This window comes from Sarcophilus harrisii, chromosome 2, assembly GCF_902635505.1.
Source record: "Sarcophilus harrisii chromosome 2, mSarHar1.11, whole genome shotgun sequence".
Classification (NCBI taxonomy): Eukaryota; Metazoa; Chordata; class Mammalia; order Dasyuromorphia; family Dasyuridae; genus Sarcophilus; species Sarcophilus harrisii.
The window spans coordinates 335,745,049-335,768,742 of record NC_045427.1 but is presented as its reverse complement, the minus strand read 5'-3'; the positions used below and the strand labels follow the sequence as shown (position 1 = coordinate 335,768,742).

The 23,694-nt window shown below is 33.1% G+C and overlaps 1 protein-coding gene across 4 annotated transcripts in view; it reads left to right on the top strand.

The window, feature by feature from the left end:
* The first annotated feature begins 2,150 nt into the window (after positions 1–2,150).
* The window catches only part of LRFN5 (leucine rich repeat and fibronectin type III domain containing 5), a 192,897-nt gene continuing 171,353 nt past the window's right edge, over positions 2,151–23,694 (top strand). For 3 of the 4 annotated variants that reach the window (XM_031952918.1, XM_031952917.1, XM_031952915.1), the window contains exon 1: positions 2,151–2,309. The gene's annotated coding sequence lies outside the window, so the exon portion shown is untranslated. The remainder of the gene's footprint in view (positions 2,310–23,694) is intronic. The other variant, XM_031952919.1, reaches the window with a different exon arrangement.

Below are 23,694 nucleotides of genomic sequence, written 5' to 3'. Positions count from 1 at the left end.
ATAAGAAATCATGTGTTTGATAAACATAGAGCAACATTAAAACATCTATATGAACAGAATGAAGTAAACAAATAAAAAACAACACAGTAATTAAAACAATATAAATGGAAAGGATAATTATACATACACACCCCAAAATCAAAAATAAATACAAAAAATATATACCATTAAGATCGAACAGGACTAAGAGATAAGATAAATCTGTCATATGAGAGGGCTTTCTATGAGAAAGAATAAGAGAGATATATAGGATAACAGTGATATAAGAAACAAGAGATATAAATAAAAACTTCTTATAAAAAATGAAACAGTGAATAACTCCCAATAACCAGGGTGACTGGTTATTAAATAGCATGACTATATTTGCTATATACTATAAATTATTTGAAATTTAAATTAACATATTCAGAAATCCAATTGATCAAAAAAGCTATGTACATAAGAGACTAAATCCTCCTTCATCATCAAACAGGAAGCAGTAGTTGTGTTGCTGTCATGGAATCAGGGAAGAGGTTGTGATAAGTTGGAAAATATCTTCGATTTAATGCATTTACTGCAGCAATGGCTGCAGCAATCGAGGGGCACTTCACAGAAACGTTGCCCTGAACTGAATTTTTGTCAACATAAATATAGATTACTCCTCCATGTTTGTTACATTCTTCAGTTACATCATCTTTAATCTCTTTTGGCAGAGGCACAGTGAGTACTCTTTGTACAAACTGATAATTCTTCCTACCTAGGCTTGTAACACATATATAAAATAAATTTTTTTACTGTGATAAAGCTGTTTTCCATAATAATTCTGCTGTCAGAAATAAGATATCCTTAATCTCCATCATAGTGTCAGATTTGAGGTAAAGAAAATCCTTTTTAAATCTCTGTTATGGAATTGCAAATAGGTGTTACAAAAAGTCTTGGACTTTGAGGTCAATAAAAATGTTCATTCCTGTTATTTGTCTTCTAAGTCTGACTAACTTAAATATTATTTGGTTTGTAGTGTGTGTCTGTATATGCCCTCACATCCTTGTATCCACACGTGCCAGAAAGACTGTAAGATACTATAAATGATAATGCATGAACTATTATGGGAGATTTGGTCTGTTGAAACATCTATCCTAAGAACATGTATAAATAATATTTCTCCTTGAACCCTATGTCTATGGGATTCTGCCCAAGGGAAACAAGATAAACAGCTTCATTCTGGTATCTAGGTGGAGCTAGTTGAGTCTAGAAAATTCCAACCCTATTGAATTAAAGAGACTCATTCAATTCTATTTAATTCCAGTTCAAACTCCACTCATCAGCTCCCACAGGGAATTGCCCTCGGCTTGTAGTCAAGCCTTCTATTATAAAAAGAGCCAATCTTAAACCTTCTATAAGAGCAGAGGGCCTAACATGCCATGCCATGCCATGCCATGCCATGCTATACCATGCCAAGGAAACTCTCTCTACCTGGCATAGCAGCAAATCTCTGCCCCCTGGGATGATATTCTCTTTCAGCATTACCTTCTCTTTATTGTCACCTAAGACTTTATATCTCTCTGTTGGGATTTTTCTATTAGAAACTTTACTTCTCTGTCAAGACCTTGCCACTAAGGAATTCAGCCTTTCTATTCATGTATAGCAAAGGCTGACTTCCCAATGCCAATAATAAACTTCTTTTTATCAGTCTAGCTTTTCAGTTTGTAAATTCCTTTACAAAGGACCTCTGTGCTGCCAGAAGGGGGTTCCTACTACTCCCTACATTGTGCCAATCCAAAAGGGGATTTAGGGGAGCCAGACCTCTCCATTTGTTTCCCTGAACCCCTGAACTATGAAGTATGGACTTGCTCTCTGGAGGGCTTCAGGGTCAACCAGAGTCAGGATAAATCAAAGTCCTTGGTCTTAAGGAAGAGAAGTGAAGAAGATAGACAAACTGCCACAAGGCTTTGCCAATGATGTATCCTGGATTCTGTAGTCCAAAGTCACCAACTTCTCTCCTCCTCATCCTCTCACAAAGTCCCTCTGGTCTCTCTCACCCCACGCTCTAATCCTTGCCTATGATTATCTTAACACCATACATATATATTTCCATATATAATGGAATATGTGTAATGGATATCATATTTCTTGCCTTCTAAATGGATGGAAGAGAGATTATTTAGAATTTTAATGCTTTTTAAAAGCAAGATATATATTTCTGTTTATCCCTTTTAATTACCTCTGTTTGTGCTTCCTACAGGGAAAAAAAAGTCAATATAATTGATCAATACATTGAAAAAGTCCAAAAATACGGGCAATGTATGACAATTGTGGACCTTCATGAAGTGGTAAGTTAGAGGTATGTTCTCTTATCTCTCAGTCCTGTTCGATCTTTATGGTATATATTTTTTTACCTTTATTTTTGATTTTGGGGTATGTATGTATAATTATCCTTTCCATTTTATATTGTTTTAATTACTATGTTGTTTTTGATTTGTTTACTTCATTCTGTTCATATAGATGTTTAATGTTTCTCTATGTTTATCAAACACATGATTTCTTATAGCACAATAATATTCCATTCCATTAATATACTACATTTTTTCTTTTAGATATCCCCCAATTGATGGGCATCTACTTTGTTTCTAGCTCTTTGTTATCACAAGATGTTACACACACACACACACACACACACACACACATACACACAGGTGTTATGGGCCAGAATTCTGAATTTGAAACAAAGGATTCTTACAAGCTACTAAATCAGTGGAATTGAGAAACATTAATTATCTAAGTTAGCATGGTTCAGTATGATTGATTTAATCCTACAAGGAGATGTTATGGGCCAGAACTTGAAACAAGGTACTAAGTGGAATTACTAAGTGGAATTGAGGAGACAATGGTTAAATCTAGTTTAGCATTTATTTAATCCTACAACAAATAATAGTTTCCTAGTGGTATAATGATTGGTTTGTACTCAGTGTACACCAAATAAGCAAGAAGCTCTCAGGGCCAGAATGGACAAGCACACTAGAAGCTCTTGGAGGCTGAGACAGATCCACCCCTTTGTGGTGGCTGCAGGCTGAAGCAAAAACCTTTGGATTTGGAGAGATTCATAGGTCAGAGAAGGAGGCAGGAGCTCAAGCCCACGCAATCAAGGAGAGAGATAGGACTCTAGAAAAACTAGCCAAGCCCCAAGTGAGGAGACAAGACTTTGAAGGAGACAATAAAGGATTTGGACTTTAACCCCTGGCTACCCGTGTGGTGATTACTGAGCTGAAATGAAGGCTGCCTCCAGAGACCCCAAGAAAACCTCAACAGAGAACATTACATTTTAGAGAGAACATTACATTTTGGTGCCAGAATGTAGGGTCAAGAACCTTCATCTGTGACCCAGAAATTAGGGTGAATACAACAAGCAAACTTTGTTAAAGGGCTAAAGTTGTACTTCAGCCAAAATGGGACAGATGTTTAGAAAACAGCCTTCTTTTCCTCTTCAAGGAAAATGTGTCAAAAGCTTGATCAGACTGATAAAAAATCAAAGTTTAATTGTAACTTGGGAGCAGATCATTGAACTTTTAGAAACAATATTTCCTTGGTTCTCTAAGGAAAAAGAATTGAATCTAGATGAGTGGAAATTAGGAGGAGAGCAACTATGTGAATACTACAATGATTATGGACCTGACTCAATTTCCAAAGAAACACTTTATACATATAATTTAATACAACTGGCTTTAGGAAATTACATAAATTATAGAATAAGAAAAAAAGAAGAAAGAGCAGGAGGGGGAGGATCCAGATAAACTAGGTGAAAAGTATGAAGAATCAGATAAGAATGGAGTTAAGTACAATTCTGAGTATGGTACTTCACAGCAAGAGCTATTAGGGCTTTCCCCATCCCCTGACCCACTTCCCTCAATGAACCCTTCATGGGTGGAGGGAGAAGGACGAGGGGGAGAGGCAGTAACATAATCAGCACCACCTATGAGGTAGCCTATGACAAGATTACAAAAGGCACTGGTTAAGGACAAAAATGGACAGGATATATCTGATTTAATAAATGCATACCCTGTTATTGAAGAGCATGACTCTTCAAGTCAACAATGGAGAAGATATACTCCTTTTGATATGGAAAAAATTAAGGATTTGAAAATGGGTTGCACTCTTTATGGGGCTACATCATCTTATGTTAAGATGTTACTAAAGAATTTGGCTTATGAAATCTTTACCCCTAGTGATTGGAAATCCATAGCAAGAACATGTTTAGAACCTGGACAAAACTTGTTATGGCTTTTGGAGTATAGTGAATTATGTGGGATACAAGCCAAATGAAATAAGCAAACTGGAGTTAACATACAAATCACCTTTGACCAACTAGCAGGTGAAGGTCAGTATGCAGAGAATTCAGAGAATTCATCATAGAGTAATTACCCCATAGCAGTGTATGAGCAAATTGCTGCTGCTGCAATCAAAGCTTGGGGTTCCCTGCCAGGAAAAGATAGAAGGGAAGCCTTCACAAAAATAGAGCAAAATACCAATGAACCCTTTGCTGATTTTGTGGGATGTCTGCAAACAGCTGTCTCAAGAACTATTGGAGAAAATGCAGCTACAAGAATTATGATAAGACATCTAGCTAAGGAAAATGCTAATGAGGTTTGCAGAGAATTATATGGGGGCTACACAAAGATGATCCTTTAGAGGAGATCATAAGACACTGTGCCACAGTGCTTATTATACCCAGACTATGAAGAACATGAGAAGACGGGGTCCCTCTTGGCAAGGGACTTCTAGAGAGACACGTCGAAGTTTTCAGTGTGGAAAAATAGGACATCTGAGAGCCCAATATAGGTATAGAGACAGAGTGAGAGGACAGGGTAAGAGAAGACCCAAAACCCTATGTTCAAAATGCAACTGAGATTTCTACTGGGCCTCAGAATGTAGATTGACCCAGGGAAATGAGAGGTGGGGCCCAGTTCCAAGATATCTTACAAAAGACAGGTGGGGAATGATGGCAGCCTAGGTTACACCTTTCAAAGTTCAGGACTCTGATGTGATCAATCAGCTGAAAAGCAATTGTATGGCAGAAAGGGATTACATGTTCTATCAGCCAAAAAAGCAATCAGATGGTAGAAAGGGGTTACAATTGGGGAGCATACAGGTTTTTAAATCCAACAGAAGGGCAGTGTCCAGTGTGAGTAGCTCCAATGTGATTGCCAGGTGATGAGAAGAGATTTAGAAAGTGGTAAATAGAAGGGATTAGACAGGTTAACTGCTTGGGAGAAAGGGTTTGCTTATATTTCTAGAGATGGAGAAGGAATCATATGGGTGCCAACAGTGCCTGGAGAGAGACAGAAAAAGAAAAAAACCTCGAAACAAAGGAGAAGACCTAAGAAACATCTGACACTGAAAGAGCATGGCTGATAATGAGACTGTTAAAGAACTTCAAAACCCTCAGGAATCATTGGATTTCCTGAGATGAAAAATTGTTGATAAAGATTGTTGCAGGACTTGAAAACCATCAGGAATCATTGGATTCCCTAACACATAAGAAGACTATTGAAGGAATTCAAAACTTGCAGGAATTATTGGATTCCTGGCATATGAAGTAATGGATAATAGATTCCTTTTGGACTATTTCTAGGACTTATGGACATGTATAATTCCTTATGTTGATTCATGTTATTTGTTACATCACTACTAGCCTGTGTTACATTGCTATGTAATTTATGTAACTATGTGTAATACCTCCCATATTGATGGATTTATGTATACCTGTTTTAAGAGTGAGCCCCTTCAGAAACCCACTAATCTGATTTGATTTCCCCTTTCCTTTGGTGTTTTCATCTCCCTTCCTGAGATGTCAGGGAGGGTGTGATCACCTTCTGTTATAGAATACCTTTTTTGAGCAGTCAGGGAAGGTGTGATCACCTCCTTTTTTTGGGGTTCTCACTTCCTTGAGAAGTCAGGGAGGTCATGACCACCTATGTTCTAAAAATAAAAGAAAGCAGGAGCCATGACTACCTATGTCCTAAAAACAAAAGAAAGCAGGAGCCAGAACTCTGAACTTGAAACAAAGGATTCTTACAAGCTACTAAGTCAGTGGAATTGATACAGACAATAGTTATCTAATTTAGCATGGTTCAGTATGACTGATTTAATCCTATAAGGAGATGTTATGGGCCAGAACTTGAAACAAGGTACTAAGTGGAATTACTAAGTGGAATTGAGGAGACAATGGTTAAATCTAGTTTAGCATTTATTTAATCCTACAACAAATAATGGTTTCCTAGTGATATAATGATTGGTTTGTACTCAGTGTATAGCACATAAGCAAGAAGCTCTCAGGGCCAGAATGTCCTGAAGGCTGAAGCAAAAATCTTTGGAGTCAGAGATTCAGAGGGTAGAGAAAGAGGCAGTAGCTCAAGCCCACTGAACCAAGCAGAGAAATAGGCCTCTAGAAAAACTAGCCACGTCCCAAAGTGAAGGAGACAAGACTTTGAAGGAGACAATAAAGGATTTGTACTTTAACCCCTGGCTACCCGTGTGGTGATTACTGAACTGAAATGAAGATTGCCTCCAGAGACCTCAAGAAAACCTCAACAGAGAACATTACATTTTAAAGAGACCATTACTTTTTCTTGTTGATGGCTTCCTTAGATTAATGGTGTAATTAAGAACATGGTTCAAAGAACATGGAAATTTTAGTCAGCTCATTTACAAAATTCCAAATTATTTTCCAAAAATAGCTTTATCATTTTACAGCTCCACTGACAATATATTAGTATGCCTACCTTTCCCCAAACCCTCCAGCATAGGCTATTTTAATTTTTTTTTTCCATTTTTGCCAATTTGCAAGGTATGAGATATACCTGAGTTATTTTGATTTACATTTATTTCTTTCAATAGTGATTTATAGCATTTTCTCATGTGGTTGTGAATGTTACAGTTTATTTTGAGAACCATTTGTTTATATATTTTGACCATTTATCAATTGAAAAATGATTATTAGTCACATGTACATATGTGTGTGTTGATATATATTTACATATTTTTAACTGTTAATACATCTTGAATACCAGAGGCAGATAGATGGTTCAGTGTTGGACTTGGAATCAGGAGACCTGAGATCAAATCTGGCTTCAGATACTAACTGTGTGACTCTGGTCAAGTCACTTAATCTCTTGTTGCCTTAATACACTTGAGAAGGAAAGGGCAAAACTGTCAAGTTTCTTTATCAAGAAAATGCCATGAATGTTATAGTCCCTGGTGTCATAAAGCGCCAAATATGACTGATTGATTGAACACTAATCAGAAATTTGATACAAAGATTTTTCCCTATGTTCCCATCTCCCTTCTCTATCTTATTTTAGGGGTAGAAACCCTTTTATTCTGCCAAGGGCTATTTGCATATTTATAACATTTGTGGACTATATAGAAAATTATCAATTTATAGAACTCAAGCAGTGGGGGATTGCTGTATCTAGCTTTCAGCTAATAATCATTTGCAGTTGCCTTAGTAAATGATTTTATGAATCTTATATGGTTTTCAGGTCAGATGCTCCCCAAGCCTGTCCTATATGTATTAATTATGTATAATTATATATATGTATGTATGTATGTATAATTATAAATATGTATTAATATTGTTTGTGTAGGAGCTTTTTGCTCTTATGTAATCAACCTTATTTGTTTTATCTTTTTGCAGTTGCTTTTATCTCTTATTTATCTCTGGAGAAAGAACTGATGGAGACTGAATGTAGATCAAAGTATATACTTTTTCTTTCTTCATGTTTTTTAGTTTTTTTAAAAAAAATTTCATGACATGACTAACATGGAAATGTTTTGTGTGACAGCATATGCACAAACCTATATCAAATCTCTTGCTTTCTCAATGTGGATAAATGGGAGGGAAAATTTTGGAGCTCAAAAATTTAAAAAAAAGTGTCAAAATTTATTTTTATAGTTATTTGGGGAAAATAAAGTATTAAATTAAAATGCACTTTCTCATTTTTTAAGATTCATTAAAATACATTAGAATGTATGTCCTGTATGTATCTGTAAGAGGTGTATGATCTTTTTCTCTTTTAATTTTTTAATGGTATGATATTTAATGTTAAGTTTGTATATCCATTTAGAATATAATATGGAGAGTTAGCTAGCTCAGTAATGTTTTATGAGATAAAACTTGAGTTGTTTTGATTTACAATTTTTTTTATCATTAGTGACATAATATTTTTCATGTGATTGTGAATGCTTTACAATTTTTCTTTTGAGAACTATTTGTTCATCTTTTTTGACCATTAATTGAGAAATGGCTATTAGTCATATATGCATGTATATGCATTTTTATTGCTTATGTATCTTAGATATCAGAGATAGCTAAATGGCTCAGTAGATAGAATGCCAGGCATATAGTCCTAAGTTTAGATACCAACTGTGTAAGCCTGGTCAAGTCACTTAACCCTATTTGCCTCAGTTTATTTGTAAAATGAACTGGAGTAGGAAATGGCAAAACATTCCCAGTATCTTTACCTAGAAAACACAAAGAATAGAATACTACTGAAATAATTGAACAGTAATGATTTCTACCAGACTGCTTTCCAGTTTTTACAGAAGTTTTTAAGAAATAGGGAATTTTTCCTTAGATAATTTATTTTCCACTTTATTAAACACTAGATTATTGAGTCTTACTGTTTTTGAATCTGCTTCATCTAGTATTTTACATTGATCTTTCTTTAATCAATATTTTGATGAATCTATAACATAGTTTGAGATCTGAAAGGGGTATTTATTTTCCCTTTGTCATTAATTTTTTAATTATTTCCCTTAATATTCTCTATCTTTTCCCCCAAATGAATCTTATTATTATTTCATCAGGTTCAATTAAATATTTTTTTAGTAATTTGATTGACACAGCATAATTTTAGTAGAATTGTCATTTTTATTACATTGGCATGTTCTAGACCAGAGGACCAAATTGTTCCTGCTGTTTAGATTGTTCTTTAACTTTTTAAGGAACATTTTGTAATTATATCTGTTTTTTTGTGTCTTTTGTGTATTTTAGGAGGTTAATCCCCAGACATTTTGTTTTATAGTTATTTGGAATGTGATTTCCCCATTACTTGTTTTTGTTCTTTGTTATTTCTGTATAGAAATACTATTGATTTTTGAGGATTTATTTTGTAAGCTTGCAACTTTGCTAAAGCTATTCATTGATTTCCCCTAGGATTTTTCAAGTAAACCATCATGTCATTGATAGAGATTTTAAAAATCTATTTTATAGCTATTTTTACACTTTCCCTTCTTTCTCTTGTCTTATTTTTTCTGTTGCTAATATTTCCAGAACTCAATATAATAATGAAAAGAATGTGCATCCTTGCCTTACTCCTATTTTTAAAAAAAAGAATATGATGCTTGTTTTTGGTGTTAGGTAGATGCTTTTTATGATATTACGACACTCCTTTATATTATAAGGTTTTTTTTTAACATAAATGAGTCTTCTACTTTGTCAATAGCTTTTTCTGCATCTGAGATGATCATGTGGTTTTGGATGTTTTTGTTTTTTATATAATTATATTGATTGCTTTCCTTAAATGGGAACATCCTTGCGTCCCTGATATAAATCCCACTTATTTATAATGAATGATTTCTTAGATAAATCACTGTAGTCTATTTGATACTATTTTATTTAAAAATTTTGAGTCAATATTCATTAATGATATTGGCTTGATGATACTGGTTTTCTTTTGATGTTTTATCTTTCGCTGATTTAGGTATCAGAACTATATTTGTGTCATATAAGAGGATTCTGGTAGGGTGCTTCCTTCTTTTGTGAGAATAATTTTTGAAATGTGATTACTAAGTGTTCTTTAAAAGTTTGATAGTATTACTATGTGAATCCTTAGACCAAGAGAATTTTTCTTTGGTATTTCCTTTTTAGCTAGATTTCTTTCCTTTTCTGAGATTCAATTAAGATCTTTATTTGAGAGTTTTAATTTTTTTTTTTATAGCTTGAGTATTTTATATTTTAAAGGTATTTCTTTTGTGTTATCAATTTTCTTAACATATAACTGCGGAATATTTCATTTGTTCTTTTTATTTGTTCTGATTTGCTGTGAGTTCATCTTACTGACAATTTTATTAATTTAATTGTTCTCTTTTTTATCAGATTAGCTGAGAGGTTTATCAATTTTATTAGTCTTTCAAAGAGCCATCATTTTGTTTTATTTCTAGTTCACATATTTTACCTGTAATTTTTAATGGTTCTTGTTTGCATTTATTTCATGTTATTTTATAGTTTTTAAAACCACATTACTCTTTAATACTCCTCTTCAACTTAAAATTTAATTGCACAGATATAATTTTCTCCAAAGAAGCATTTCCTTTTACATAGTTATTAAATATTTCTATGATTTATTCCTTAGCCCTACTCACTATTTAATATTTCATTGTTAAGTCTCCACCTGGGTCCTATATCTTCTTTGAGTTCTTTGAACCAATTTCTACTTTTATTACATTATCATTAGGAAAAGATATGTTAACTATTTCTTCCATTTTACATATCTGCAATATCTCTGTCCCCTAGTAATATGCTTAATTTTTACAGCAGTGTCATGTGTTGCTGAAAAATGTGTATTATTTTACTGTTTCATTTAGAATATGCTATTTGTCTTTTGACTCTTGTTTCTCCAGACATTGCTTTAGTTTCATATTTTTTAATAGTTTATCTTTCTGAAGAACTATGCAAAATTTTTGTAGAAATTGTTTCAATTAGTTTTTCAGTTGATTCTTTCAGGATCTCTAAGTATACCACCACATCATTTTCAAAGAGTAATAGTTTTGTTTCCTTATTGCCTGTTTTTAATCCTTCTATTTATTTTCATGTCATATTGTTATAGCTAGCATTTCTACTAAGATGTTGAATAATACTGGGGATAATGGAAATCCTCACATCACACCTTATCTATTGTCAGAGTTTCAGATTTATTCTCATTACAGATAATTGTTATTCTTTATTTTATTTGGATGTTACTTATTTTAAGAAAGACTCCTTTAATACCTGTGGCTTTTGGTATTTTTAAAGAGAAACTGGTGTTGCATTTTGTCAAAACCTTTTTCTACATCTATGATTTTTATTGTTTTTGCTACTTATGTAATCAGTTATGCTGATGGTTTTTCTAATTTTGAACCACCTTGGTATAAATCTACCTAGTCATAATGTACAATATTTGGGAAATATTGCTAAACTCTCCTTGCCAGTATTTTACTCAAAAATTTGCATTAATATTCATTAAGAAAATTGGTTTATAATTTTTTCTCTATTTTATTCTCCATTTTAGATATCAAAACCATATTTGAGTCAGAAAAGGAGTTGGGTAGAACTTTTTATTTATTTATGTTTTCAAAAAACTTTTTTAGTATTGGGATTAACTATTCCTTAAATGTTTGTTAGAATTCACTTTTGAATCATCTAGTAATTTTCTTATGGAGCTCATTAATGGTTTGTTCAATTAATTTTTAAAATTAATTTATCCCTCCCTGTCTTTCTCCTTCCCTCTTCCTCTCCCTTTCTCCCTTTCTTTTTCCCTGTCTCCCTGTCTCTCTCCCTGTCTCCCTGTCTCCCTGTCTCTCTCTCCCTGTCTCCCTATCTCTCTCCCTGTCTCCCTTTCTCTTCTCCCTCTCTCTCTCTCTGTCTTTTGCTCTCTCTCTCTGTGCCTCTTTCTTTTTTTCTTTCTTCTTCCTTCCTTTCTTTCTTTGATAAATATTCATCCACTTCACTTAGTCTGTCAGTTTTACTGGCATATAATTAGTCAAAGTAACTTCTAATAATTTCATTTCATCTTGTATTCACCCATTTTACTTTTGATACTATTAAGTTTTTTCTTTTCTTAATCTCTAATGTCTTTCATCTTATAATTTCTTTAACTTTTTCTTTACAAATTTGGATGTTGAGCAGCTAGATGGCACAATGGAAAAAGCCCTGACCCTGGAAGTCAAGAGGACCTGAGTTCAAATCTGACAGCAGACACTTTTTGACAATATTTGCCAGGTGTGTGACTCTGGCCAAGTCACTTAACCCCAATTGCCTCAGCAAAAAAACCCAACCAAACAAATGCCTATTAAAAAAAAGAATTTAGATTTTTTTTGTTTTTGGTATATTTAATATTTAGTATTGATATTATTTCATTGTGCATGGTGCCTTTTAGGAACATGTAATTTCCCTGCTTATCTCTTTTCATTAGGTCTATTTTTGCTTTTGCTGGATCTGAGATCTTAATTATTACTTTTGCCTTTTTTTACTTTAGCTGAAGCATAACAGATTCTGCTCAAGTCCCTTATTTTATCCCTATGTGTTTCTCTGCTTCTACTGTATTTCTTGTAAATAACATATTGTTGGATTCTGGTTCCCAATCCATTTTTCTATCTGCTTCCATTTTATGGGTGAGTTCATCTCATTCACATTCAGTTATGTGTTCTATATCCCCCTCCATCCTATTTTCTTCTGTTTATCCACCTTTTAAAAAATTCTCTGAAGCACTCCTCTAAAGTCTGTTGCTTCTGAGAACTCCCTTCTTTAATTTGTCCTCCTTTTATTACTTTTCCTCCCCTTTTTGTTATATTCCCTTTTTCTAGTCTAGCCCTCCCCAACAGAGAAGTTGGCAAGATTTATTTCTATTGCCAATTGTATATACATATTTTCCCTCTTTGAACCAATTTAGATGCGTGTTCAAGTGTTCTGCTCTCCATTTTCCCCTCTGCTAATAAAAACTTACTTCACATTTCTTTTTATGTGAGATAATTCTCCCCATTCTTCCTCCTCTTTCCCTTATAATTCCCTCCTAACCTACCCTTTTAAAAACATCATCTCAACACAATTAATTCACTCTTGCACCCTCTTTTTATGCAGTAACCTTATAACTGCCATAATAATCATAAAAGTTTTAAAGGAGAATGTCATTTGACTCAATTCTAGAACTGGCTTGCTTTCCTTTTTATTCAATTGTAAATTTAGTTCAAGTTCTGTCTTATAAGAAAACTTCATTCAATTGTAGGGTTTGTGAAAAAAACAAACCCTTTTTTGCACTGTTTGCATTTATGACTGGAAAGCTGGCTCACTTTTATCTGCTGCTTAGAGACCCTTAACTAGGTACCCACATGAGAGGGTCTGATCCTCCTTGTTAGGTAATTGGCATGCAATAGCAACAATAACAAAAATTTTGGAAAAATGCAGGGAAACCTAAATTGCACTCCCGTTGTGCTGTTAGATTATGAATAGAGATTTTTAAACCATGTGATTAAAAAAAGATATTTTTGAAAACTGTTAATATTTGATAGGGGCATTATTTTGTTTTAAAACATAACAATTTACTGTAATAAAGAATAAGTTTTTCTTTGAAAAGTTTTGGCTATCACTTATAAAAATTATAGATTTATATGAAGTAGTTTAAAGATGTAACTTCAGTCTATATCAGTTATTTGATGTTTTGGTTGAAACCCAGAGTGTGGCCAGTTATGTGATTTTAAGCAAGTTATATTATCTCTATTTTTAATTTTCTTATTTATAAAGAAGAAAATAATAATTGTACTTACTTCCTAGTGTTGTTGTGAGGATTAAAATAATATGATGATCGTGAAGTGTTTAACACAGAGACTGGCATATGACAATAATTATAATAAATGTTTATTATTATTTCTTTAATTGCATATGCTTGATAAATCTATACTGAATTTTAGATATGACTAATATAAAATGCCAAAGGTCACAGATTCAATGATTTTCTATGCAAGATAATTTGGAAATACATTTGACTTGAATTGCCATCATATAACTGATAAGTTTTTGTTTCTTATTTTAAATACATGATATTATGTATACTGTTATTATATTTCTAAATTCTAAATATATTTTATTTCTAAATTTTTTCTTATACATTGGATACGTGAGAAACCTTTGTGTCAAAGATGCTGTTAAACAAACTTGTTTTTTTTTTAAAATCTGGATGCTGGTAGATTATGAATGGAACCTTTAAAAGAATGTGATAAAATAGATATTTGAAAAGAGCAAAATATTTTATGGGGGTAATATTTTGTTTTAAAACAGATAATAATTTGTTATAATAAAGAATAAGTCTTCATTTGAAAAATATTGGCTATTACTTATAGAAATTATAAACACATATTGAATAGTTAAAGATGTAACTCCATCCATATCAGGTATTTGCTGTTATGAAAAACTCTAGGATGTTGCTAGTTTTAATTTATAAGTACAGGAAAAAAAGAAATATAACTATTAGGGGAATATGAAAAGTTAACAGTATCTAAACCCTAAGCAGTGGTTAGTGAAATTTAGCTATTTTGAGTAAAAACTCTTGTGACTATAATTTACTTTTGTTTTGAGTTTTGATTTACAGAGATGGTTGTCAATCATTTGTCATGAAGCCAATACTAGGAAATGGCATGTATTGTAGTCTGAGAATTGTTACAGATGGATGTCTCTCCCTGTGAAAAATTGAGAGAATGACCTTTATGTGATCTAAGATAGGAGCATTTTGACTCAGTTTGTCTGTTGTGTTATTTCTCATCTGAATAGAAAATTTTCCTACGTGGTTAAATCTGAGCTTGATTTTTGTAATCTCTGTGACTACATTATTAAGTCTTTGATATGACTTGTTTTTGGAATCAAACAAAGACAGTTTTCTCCATGTTTGCTTTTCCTCTTCCAATTTGGAAAGTCCCTAATATTTCCTTCATTTAGAAATCATATTTTTTTTGCCTTAATTAATTATTTTCTTTTAATTAATTGGTCTTATTTGATTGTTTTAATGCATAAAAATCTGCCTTCTTCTATATTTAAAGTCCAGAAATGATGAGGGGAGCCCCGAAACACACACACACACACACACACATACACACACACACACTCTCTCTCTTCTATCTCTCTCTCTCTCTCACTCTCTCTTGTTCTCTCTCTCCCCCTGACTTTGCAGGTAATGCTTGAGAAACTCCCTCAGAGAAGCTCTTCCCTGAGACACCTGCCCCAGGGAATCAAGATAAAGTGGTTTCATTCTATTATCTGGGTGGGACTAGTTGAGTCCAGGACCATTCCTACTTAGCTCCAGCTAGAGATCTAGATATCGACCGCTATTGAGTTGGAGATTAGTTCAGGGACACTCATTCAATTGGAAGATTCTCTATTCTGATTTCAACTCAAATTGCTCCCAGATTCCACCAAGAACTACCCAAAAACAAGCTTCCTTCAGCCCAATTCCTTGCAGAGGTCCAAAAGCAGGAATCATGCCAAGGAACCTCTCTCCTTGGTATAGCTGTAATCCTCCGCCCCCTGAAAGAGAAAGATATTCTCTTTTCAGCATTACTTCCTCTTTATCTCTCTCACCTATTTCCATAACAGGACCTTTACCCCTCTTTACCTCTCTGTCAGGATTTCTCTGCTAGATCTTTACTTCTCTTTTAGGACCTTGCCACTAAGGAAGTTATCCTGCAAAAGCTGACTTCTCAGTTTTAATAATAAACTTCTTTTGCCAGTTTAACTTTTCAGGTTTGTAAATTCATTTGCGAAGAACCTGTGCCAACCAGAAGGGGATTCCCACAACTCTCTGCCCTGTGCCGAACCTCATCATTTCCAAAGTTGAGGAAACTTGGTCCTAGTTTGTTAGGCAATTGGCATGTATTGCTCAGCCAATTTATATTTCTCAAGACTCAAACTTTTGTTTCCTCAGTAATTTTATTTTTCACATGATTCAAGAATCATAGTTTTTCTGGGTATCTTGGTTTTAATCCTATTTTTTTCATAATATTTTATTAAAAGCCTTCCAATCCTTTATTATGGTAATTTCTAAATCTTGTGTGATTCTGACTGTGGCTCCAAAGTAGTTGAATGGTTTTTTTAATGGCTGCTTAAAGTATATTCTCTTTGACCTGGGGACACTGGAATTTAAACATAACATTCCTGGAAATTTTCATTTTGAGATTTCCTTTAGGTATTGTTTGGTAGATTCTCTCAATTTCTGTTTCACCTTTTGGTTCTAGAATATTGGAACTATTTTCACTGATTTTCTTGAAATGTTTAGTCTCTTTTTGATCATGACTTTCACATTCATTCAATAATTCTTAAATTATCTCTCCTCCATCTATCTTTCAGGTTAGTTCTTTTTCCTATTATCTATTTCTTTTTTTTTTTTTTTTTTGATCATTTTGATTTGGCTTTATTATTTCTTGATATCTCATGGGGATCTTTACCTTTTACTAGTTCAATTCTAATTTTAGGTAATTATTTTCATCATTGAGCTTATGTACCCCTGATGAGGTGTGGGAATTAAGGGTAAGAGATCCCCTAACAGCAATGGATTCCCCTTGACTGGTGACAGGTTTTGCAAATTCACAAACCTCAACAAATACAGGCTTTGTGGCAAAGAATGGGTTTATTTATGCTAAGAAGACTGCTTTCTTAGTGAGCAAACAAACTCCTGATTAGGAATTTAGCAAAGATGGGTTTACACTGAGAAGAAAATATCTTCATCAGTGGGCTAAGTCCAGAAGGACATTTAGCAAGGATGGGTTTATAAACTCTTGGTTATATCAGGTTAGTCTTGGCCTGGTGACTTTGAGCAACTATGCCCCCGGAAATTTTCAGTTGAATGAGAGATTACTTGGGAGTTGTCTGGGTGTCTGGGAAGAATGTGCCACTCTCAGAAGCCTGGAGGTTTTGAGAGTCAGGACTATCCTTCTCTGCAAAGAGTCCACAGTTTGCATCAACCCCCCGCCCCACCTCCAAGATTAAAGGGGACACAATTTACATCATCTTTTTTCATATTTGACCCAATTCTGGGTGTGCATGCATGCGTGCACGTGCTTGTGTGTGTGTGTGTGTGTTTTGATTTTTTTTTTTTTTTTTAGTATTTTAAAAGCTCTTCCAGGAACTCTTTCTGGGCTTGTGTCCATTTTTTTTTTTTTTTTGAGGCTTCTCTTGTAGTTCTTTTCATGTTAGTGTCTTCTTCTAATGTCTTAATGTTCCCTACCTACTAGCTTTTTATTGTCATTGTTGTTTGTTCATTTTTACACTCTATTTCTTGATGTAGAACTTTATATTAATGTTGGCCTCTGATCTTTGTGTGAGATGAGTAGGGGCACTTTCTGAAGCTTCAGAATTTTTTGCAGATAGTTCTAGGGGTTTAGGATTTTTTTCCAAGATGATGTGATCCAGGGAGATGTGTGATTATTGTTCTCTTAGTCTATACTCTTATCCTTATCCCAAAAGAGTTCCTGATTACATGGGATTTCAATTTAAAGCATTCCTCAGGGACCCTCCTCCCTTAAGATCTTTTTTAATATAGATTTCTTTGTAACTCATGGGAGAGAAAAATCAGAACAGAAGGAAAAAATCATGGGAGAGAAAAAAACCCAGAAAAAAGAAGTGAACATAGCATGTGTTGATTTACATTCAGTCTCCCAATTGATGGATATTTCCTCATTTTCCAGTTCTTTGCTACCACAAAAAGAGCTGCTACAAACATTTTTTCACATATAAGTCCTTTTCCCTCCTTTATGATATCCTTGGGGTACAGACCAATAGTGCTATTGCTGGATCAAAGGATTTATAGTCCTTTGGGTATAGTTCTAAATTGCTCTCCAGACTGGCTGGATCATTTCACCCCACCAATAATGCATTATTAGTGTCCCAGTTATCCCACTTCCCCTCTAAAATTTATCATTATCTTTTCCTGTCATCTTAGCCAATTTGAGAGATATAAGGTGGTATCTAAGAGTTGTTTTAATTATTTGAAAATTGTCTGTTCATATCCTTTGATCATCTATCAATTGGGGAATGACATGTTCTTATCAATTTGACACAATTCTTTGTGTCACACAATCTATATTTTATTATATATATAATATGTTTATATATTTTTATATAAAATATTATATATATTTTAGAAATGAGGCCTTTATTAGAAATACTGGCTGTAAAAATTTCCCCCTCAGCTTTGCACTTCCTTTTAAATTTTTTTGTGTTGGTTTTATTCATGCAAAACCTTTTTAATTTAATGTAATAAAAGTTGTCCCTTTTGCATTTCACTTGGTCATAAATTCCTTCCTTCTCCAAAGATCTGATAGGTAATTTATCCTTGCTTTCCTAATATGGTATCACCTTTTATGCCCAAATTATGTACTCATTTTGACTTTATTTTGATATGGAGTATGAGATGTAGGCCAATGGCAGGTTTCTGATATATTATTTTACAGTTTCCCCAGCAATTTTTGTGAAATGGTGAGTTCTTATTCCAGAAGGTGGAGTTTGAGGGTTTATCAAATACTAGATTATTATAGTTATTGATGATTGTGTCATGTGTACCTAACCTATTTCACTGATCGACCACTCTATTTCTTAGCTAATTTCAAATAGTTTTGATGCCTGCTTCTTTATAATGTAGTTTTAGATCTGGTGCTTCTAAGTCACCATCCTTTGTGATTTTGTTTCATTAATTCTCTTGATATTTTTGGTCATTCTAGATGAATTTTGTTAATTTTTTTTCTAGTTCTATAAAATAAATTTTTTTTGGCAGTTTCATTGGTATGGCACTGAACAAATAGACCAAGTTAGGCAAAATTGTCATTTTTATAGTATTAGCTCATTCTACACAGGAGCAGTTAATATTTTTCCAATTGTTTAGATCTGATTTTATTTGTGTGAGAAGTGTTTTGTAATTGTGTTCATATAGTTCCTGGCTTTGTCTTGGCAAGTAGACACCCAAATATTTTATTTATTTAATTTTTTTCAGTTATTTTAAATGGAATTTTATTTTCAGTTATTTTAAATGGAATTTCTCTTTCTATCTCTTGTACTGGGCTTTGTCAGTAACATATAGAAATGCTGATAATTTGTGTGTGTTTATTTTATATCCTACAATTTTGCTAAAGCTGTTTTAAGTAGGTTTTTGGATGATTTTTTAGGATTTTCTAAGTATATCATCATGTTATCTGCCAAGACTAATAGTTTTATCTCCTCATTGCCTATTCTAATTCCATTGATTTCCTTTTCTTTTCTTATTACCAAAGACAACATTTTCAGTGCAATATTGAATAATAGGAGTGATAATGGACATTCTTGTTTCACTCTGATCTATCTCTATGTTCTCTAGTGGTTTTTAATAACAATGGGTGCTGTATTTTGTCAAAAGATTTTTCTGTATCTATTGAGATTATTGTATGATTCCTGTTGGTTTTGTTATTGACATGGTAAATTATGGCAATAGTTTCCCTGATATTAAATCAGCTCTGCTTTCCTGGTATGAATTCCATTTGATCATAGTGTATTATCCTACTGCTAAGTTCTTGTAATCTCTTTTGCTAATATTTTATTTAAAATTTTTGTGTCAATATTCATTAGGGCAATTGGTCTGTAATTTCCTTTCTCTATTTTGGCTGTTTCTGCTTTAGTTATCAGTAGCATATTTGTGTCATAAATGGAATTTGTCAGGATTCCTTCTTTACCTGCTTTTCCAAATTATTTACATATTATTAGAATTAATTATTCTTTAAATTTTTGGTAAAATTCACTCATAAATCCATCTGGTCCTGGAGATTTTTTCTTAGGAAGTACAATGATGGCTTGTTTAATTTTCTTTCCCTAGAATGGGAATATTTAAGTAATTTATTTTATCTTCTGTCAATTTGGGCAGTATAAACTGCCCAAAATATTTTTGTAAGTATTCATCCATTTCTATTAGATCTTCAGACTTGCTGTCATACAGTTGGACAAAATAGCTCTTAATTTTTGCTTTAATTTCTTTTTCATTGGTGGTGAGTTCAGCCTTTTAATTTTGATGTCGGTAATTTTGTTTTTCTTTTACTTTTTCTAATCAAATTAACCAAAGGTTTATCTATTTTGTTGTTTTTTCATAAAACCAATTTTTAGTTTATTAGATTAATAATTTTCTTACTTTCAGTTTTATTAATCTCTCCTTTGAGTTTCAGAATTTTTAATTTGATATTTAATTGGGAGTTTTAATTTGTTCTTTTTCTAGCTTTTTAAATTGCATGCCCAATTCATTGATCTCTTCTTTCTCTATTTTATTCTGTTTAGCGATATGAAATTTCCCCTAAAACTGCTTTGGCTGCATCCCATAGATTTTGAGATATTGCATCATTATTGTTATTCTCTTGGATGAAATTATGGATTGTTTCTGTGATTTTTTTTTTAGATTTTTTTTTTTTAGAATTAGAGTATTTAATTTCCAACTGGTTTTTAGTCTTTTTTTCCCTGGCCTTTTAATGAATATAATTTTTGTGGTCTGAAAAAGAAGCCTTTGCCATTTCTGCCCTTTTGCATTGATTGTGAGGGTTTTATGCCCTAATACATAGTCAGTTTTTGGGTAGGTTCCATGTACTGCTAAGAAAAAGATATATTCTTTTTTGTCTCTATTCAAATTTTTTCCAGAGGTCTATCATATCTAGGTTTTCTAGGATCCTATTAACTTAACTTCTTTCTTATTTTGTGGTTAGAATTGTCTGATTCTGAGATGGGAAGGTTGAGGTCCCCCACTAATATAGTTTTGCTGTCTATTTCTTTCTGTACCTTCTTCAGGAATTTGGATGCTCTACTACTTGGTGCACATACATTTAATATCATTACTACTTCATTGTTTATGGTACCCTTTAATAAGATATACTTTCCTTTCTTTTCTCTTTTAAAAAGATCTATTTTTGCTTTTGTTTTATCTAAAATAAAAAATTGCTACTCTGCTTTTTTGCTTCAGCTGAAGCATAATAATTTCTGTTCCAGTTTTACCTTTTCTTTGTATGTATTTCTCTGTTTCAAATGTGTTTCTTGTAAACAACATATTGTAGGGTTCTATTTAATCCACTTTGCTATTCACTTATGGGAGAGTTCATTTTATTCACATTCACAATTATCATTACTACATCTGTATTTCCCTCTATCCAATTTTCTCCCCTGTATATACTTTTGTTTCCTGTCCCTCTTTAGTAGTGTTTTGTTTTTAACCTATCCCACCCTCTACCTGCTCTTCCATTACTTCTCCCTTCTTCTCTTAATGTTTCTGCCTTTCCTTCTATTCAGTCCCCCCTTTTCTTTCCCCTTTCTCCTCCTACTTTTTATAGGATAAAATTGCCCTCTGTTGTAATAGGGCTTTTGTGCCTTTTCATGTGATTTAATTTGTTTCATAATACTTTCCCTTTCCTCTTATCTCAGTATAGTCCTTTTTTCACTCCTTAATGTTTTTTTCTTTGATGTCATCATATCACAATCCATTCACAACTATACCCACTGTTCATGTGATGCCCCTCTAACTGTCCCAGTAACAGATACACTTCTCAGTGGTTCCAGTTATAATTTTCCCAATAAGCCCAGGAAGACCTTTCTTGAAGTCCTTCCTATCTATCTTGAACTAGAGAGTAGTTTCAGTCTGTCAGACTCTGTACAGAGGCTTGATTTCACATAGTTTTCAAAGGAAGATGGGATCATTAGTTTTTAAAGTTTTCTTTTTGTGCCTCTTTCCAAAAAGAACTTTTTTCACTCTCATCTTCTCTTTATATAGACCCTCATCACCCCTATAATTATCTAGTCTCTTTTACTCATTTTGTTTAGGCAGTTAAAGTTTCAAGATATTCATTCTAGGCCTTCTTCTCTACCTTTCTACCACTCTTTACCTTTCTACCACTTTCTACCACTGTCTTGTAAGACTTTCCCAAAGGATTTCCTTTTTTCATTGTGTCTCACTCTCAGAATAATGTCAATTATTTCAGGTGTCATAGAAGTTACTGTCTCATGATAGTCTCTGTTCCCTACCATGTCTTTGATTATGCAGATAACCATTGATCTCTACCTTTCTTCATTGATCTTTTTTTGTTTTCTACAGTTAAGTGAAAATCTCTTCCCTTTGTACTCTTTTTCTCTCTTTTCCAGGTGCCATTTGCTCTCAGGAGCATCCCTTAGGAGCATTTCATATTGGCATCCGTCCCAATATAAGATAAGCAGACTTTACAAGCACCGAATCTCCCAGGCTTTATTTGCTATAAGGTCTTCATTTCTTTTTTACTGACCATGTCTTTCTATCCATAGCAGAATTCATAGAGGATTTCCCTCTTCCTTCCCTCCCCATTCCATCTGCCAATGTAGGGCTTATTTCTTCCCTCCCCCACTCTTTTCAATCTTTCCTCTTTTATTCTTAGCCATTCCCCTGTAGACTCTTGTCTTTCTGAGATTATCTCTGATTACTAGCCTTGATTTAATTCTGTTACATCCCACACTTTCCTTCTGCTTTTGTTAAGCCTTATGTGCACAGTCATGCTGTAATGTATAAATAATAAACTCTGATTTACCCATAGACAGAGTTTCCCCAGGTTCTAGCCACAACGCCTTTCTTAACTATTAACTCTTCAAGATTTCTGCTTTTTGTCTCTATCTACATTTAGAAAGAAGCTTCTTGTTGATTTTTTCTTTAGTCAATCTGTTGCTGTTCTTATTTGTTGCATTTATTCATTCCTGTATTTCTATTTTCTTAGGAGTATGAGAATCAAATAATCTTTTCAGTTCTGGTTGTCTTTCTATAAAAATATCTCAAACTGCTTTTATAATGGAATGTTCATCTTGTATTCTGTTTGGTTAAGTTCAGATTTGTAGGATTGGTTACCTGGGCTATATCTTAAACATTGCTATTTGGAACACATTATTCCATTCCTTACTCCCTTTTCTAGTGGATATGAAATAATTGTTTCAAATATCCTTTTCTTTTGTGTTTGAAAATCTTTTTCCTGATGACTTGCAGAACTTCATTCTCAATTAAATTGTTAAATTTAACCTATGTTTCTTCAAGTTTGACATGTGGGTTATTTTCTAGAGATAATCTCTAAATTCTTTCAAATGGAATTTTATTTCCTATACTCAGAAGTTCTGCAATTTTCTTCTATTATTTCTTCATTTTGATGTTAAGGATTTTTTCTCCCGTCATATTCTTCTGGGAGACATATGTTTAGTCCTCAATCTTGTTGCTCACATGATTTGGAAATTGTTTTTCAAGGGTAGAAAGAGATATTCTAATCACTCAGTCTGTCATTAACCTCTGAGATATAAAACATTGGGTTGGGTATTCTGCTTGTCTCTTAATTAGCCTCATATGGGAACTAGGGTAAAGTAAGCCAAAACTTTAGTTAGATGTGGTTGCCTGTTTAACATTAAATTGAAAGCGCATTCTAAAAATGGGATAATTTGTTCACAAAAATTCAAGAAATCTATTCAAGAAAAATACCAGCAGTCTCTTATTTATGTAACCTAAGTGAAAACATGATTCTTTCCAGTTCTCAAAATGTAAGAAAAAACAGAACTGAAATGGAATATTAAGAATAGCTTTGTTATCTTTGCCATCTTCTGAGTTATTTATTTATTTTATTTAGTTGATAAAAATGTGTAAAATATTTATTATAATGTTATTTAGAAACTTACAATATTTTATTTTACACAAAGGATATCCCATAGCCTAATATGAACCATATGGGGCATAAGCACATGAAAATCAGCATCAAAAATCAGTATCCTATATCAATAGGATATAACCAGAAATTTCAGCCAATCTTAGATATTATGGTTATTGGGTAATTATGGTAGCTTGAATGCTTTGTTTGTGTTTTTTTAAATTATACTTTGAGATTCCTATAAGATATAAATTCTCATGATATTATAAATCATTTAAATAA